At 45.9% G+C, this 3438-nt stretch overlaps 1 non-coding gene across 1 annotated transcript; it reads left to right on the top strand.

Annotated features, from left to right (window-relative positions):
* The first annotated feature begins 3038 nt into the window (after nucleotides 1-3038).
* Nucleotides 3039-3110, top strand: TRNAE-UUC. Its single transcript has one exon. It is a non-coding gene; the product is annotated as a tRNA-Glu (tRNA).
* The last annotated feature ends 328 nt before the right edge of the window (nucleotides 3111-3438 follow it).

Below are 3438 nucleotides of genomic sequence, written 5' to 3'. Positions count from 1 at the left end.
CAGGGAGAGAGGGCATGTGAGCCCTGAAACACCACTGGATCACCAGCTTCTATGCTGACTTTTCCAATTTATGTCAATGAATTTTTATTTATTTATGTATTTATTTTTGTTTAAGCCAGTTTGAGCTAGATTTCTGCCACTTGCTACTGAAAGAATTCTGACAAATATTATTCTATAATTAAAAGTGTTATAGACATGAAGCCTCTTCCCTATTGGAAGGGGAAAGGTAATTGCAGTAGTCAGAGTTGTTGATGGCAAGTGACAGAAACCCAGCTTGATTTGGGTGGTGCAGACTGGGGGTTTACCAGAAGGAAAGAGGTGTAGCTGGGCCTCCGGGGCTCTGGGAACAGAGACAAGGTCTTGGCCATGACCTGTGTGCTTAGAGCTCTTCTCTGAGTTTTTCTGGCTCTGGTTTCATTCTCTTCACTCACTTCCTCCCTCTGGGTGGACAGAACATGGCCTTACTCCTCAATGCTTGGCCACCAGAGAAGGATTGTTGCTTTTTCCTCACATGAACTTTGGAAGGTTCTGGAAGGGACCATGAATGGTCCAGTCTGGGTGAGTCGACACTCAAGTAGAATTGTCCTCTGTGGCCAGGACCCATCTCTGTGTTTTTGGGGTCTTTCCCAGAGAAGAGGCTGTCATCATGAGACACGGAATTACCCCACAGTGTCTACCACAGAAATGAAAATACTGGTCATCTATTCTGTGCCAGGCACTGTGCTAGATGCTGGGGATTTCTGAGTTTCCAGGCACATTTCTGCCCCCATGCAAGTTCTGCAGTGATTAAGTAATAGACCCAGACGTCAGACAGGGTCAGATTGTCAGCTTTATTCTTAGATGGAAGAACCAGGCTTCCTTCACCTTCTTCCCTGACTTGGTCTAATTTACTGCAGTCAAGACTGCTATCTGGGTGTGTTACCATCAAGATAAAAACTACATTTCCTAGTCTCCTTGTAGCTAGGTGCAATCATTCAGGTAAATTCTGGCCAATGAGATGTAACTGGACTTGTGTGGGACCTCGAGGAAGGCTGCTTACATGGAGCTGGCTCAACAGGGAGGGCTCCTTTTGTCTTCTGTAGTTCTTCCTCCTTTTTCTGGCCAGAAGCATGGTTAGAGCTGTGACAGCATCTTGGACAATGACGTGGCCATGGGGCTGCAAAGCGGGTGCTGGCATGAATGGAGCAGAAAGATGGAGCCTGGGTTTTCCACAGGACTGACCAACTAGCCCCGGACTGACCTTTATGTGAGAAAAAACCCACTCTTATTTTATGTAAGCCTGTGGTTTGGATTTTCTGTTTATCCATCCAAATCTGATCCCAATCAATATAATCACCTTCTCGGTCATAGGCAGAATTTTAGATGGAGCTAAAAGTGTACTACTTCCACTCTGAGAACTACAGGGTAGTTCCAGAATGCAAGAGATGAGGGGAGAGGAGAGAACAAGGGCTTTGTAAGCACTGACCAGCCCTCCTGAGACAGCCAAGAGGGGCTCGGGCATGCCTGCTCATGAATCCAACCGCATCCCTCAGAGAATTCACGTTCCCATTGTGAAGGGCTTGGTGAGGGTGGATCACAACTTCCCGTCACTTTTGAGAGGGTGAAACTTTCAGTTTGGGCACTGGCAGGAACAGAAAGGGAGGAAAAAATAATATACATATGTATATATAGTATATTATAGGAAATACATATATCTCTCTATATATATGGTTTCATTACTTCCTACTCTACTTGGTGGGCTGGGGCTAATTTTTCCATGAACGGATGAGAAAGCTGAGCATTTGCCCCGAGCCCCACAGCTGGTTGGGGTAGATGTGAAACTCGACCACATATTTGTCAGATTCTTAAAATTGTTTACGATTTTCCCATGACATGCAGGTGCTGAACAGAGTTGGAAGTTGAAGGCATAGGGAGGGTGTAGGACCCATCAAAGTCTGAGTGCATGAACCTGGTCTCATTGCTGGGACTCAACTAAAAGGTCTCCCTGGGTTTGGTTTTGATCTTAAAAATCTAGTATTTGAACATTCTGTCTGGGAAACAAAATGAGAAAATGCCAGCTGTGTGACTGTCCTGGAGTTCATTCTTTTTTTAAAAAAATTAATTATTTATGTGTTTATGGCTGCATTGGGTCTGCGGGCTTTCTCTAGTTGCGGTGAGCGGGGGCTACTCTTTGTTGTGGTGCGTGGGCTTCTCATTGCGGTGGCTTCTCTTGTTGCGGAGCTCCGACTCTAGGCACACGGGCTTCAGTAGTTGTGGCTCACGGGGTCTAGTGCGCTGGCTCAGTAGTTGTAGCGCACAGGCTTAGTTGCTCTGCGACATGTGGGATCTTCCTGGGCCAGGGCTTGAACCTCTGTCCCCTGCATTGGCAGGCGGATTCTTAACCACTGCGCCACTGGGGAAGCCCCATGTCCTGAAGTTTATTTATTTATTTATTTTTAATAAATTATTTATTTTATTTATTATTTTATTTATTTATTTAATATTATATATATTATTTATTTATACATATTTGGCTCTGTTGGATCTTCGTTGCTGTGTGCGGGCTTTCTCTAGTTGTGGTGAGCGGGGGCTATTCTTTGTTGTGGTGCGCGGGCTTCTCATTGTGGTAGCTTCTCTTGTTGCGGAGCACGGGCTCTAGGCGCGCAGGCTTCAGTAGTTGTGGCACGTGGGCTCAGTAGTTGTGGCTTGCAGGCTCTAGAGCTCAGGCTCAGTAGTTGTGGCGCATGGGCTTAGTTGCTCCACGGCATGTGGGATCTTCCTGGGCCAGGGCTCGAACCTGTGTCCTTTGCATTGGCAGGCAGATTCTTAACCACTGCACCACCAGGGAAGTCCCTGGAGTTTATTTTTGACCGAGTCTCCTCATCAGATGGAGGGCGCTCCTAGGCTGATTGTTACTTAAGAAAGAGCTCAAAAAAAAAAAAAAGAAAGAGCTCACTGGCTCCTGTGCGCAGGGCAGCCCATTGGGTGGGTGGGCAGTGTCCTGGATACCTCCAGGCAGTGGGTAGGATTGTCCTTGAAATATACCATAGGTTGGGAATTCCCTGGTGGTCCAGTGGTTAGGGCTCAGTGCTTTCACTGCTGTGGCCCAGGTTCAATCCCTGGCTGGGGAACTTAGATCCGTGTGGTACAACCAAAAAAAAAAAAAAAAAAAATATATATATATATATATATATATATATATATATATGCCACGGGTGACTGGACCATGTGACTCTGTGCTGTCTTCTTCATTCCTAACAGGGGATTAGGAGACATTTGATTCCAAGCAGTAGAAATCCCCACTCAGACTAGCTGAAACTATAAAGAGAATTCGTCGGCTCATGTAACTGGAAAGTCTCCAAGTAGGCTCGGTTTAGAGCTGGTTTAACCCAGCATTTCTACAGTGGCATCAAGGGCCTGATTTCTTTACATCTTTCTAAAAACTGGCTCCTCTGTGTA

Source organism: Monodon monoceros, unplaced genomic scaffold, assembly GCF_005190385.1.
Source record: "Monodon monoceros isolate NGI ecotype Baffin Bay Population unplaced genomic scaffold, NGI_Narwhal_1 Super_Scaffold_21, whole genome shotgun sequence".
In the NCBI taxonomy this organism is placed as follows: Eukaryota; Metazoa; Chordata; class Mammalia; order Artiodactyla; family Monodontidae; genus Monodon; species Monodon monoceros.
Note: the sequence above shows the minus strand (reverse complement) of the source record. Positions and strands in the feature narration are given on the sequence as shown.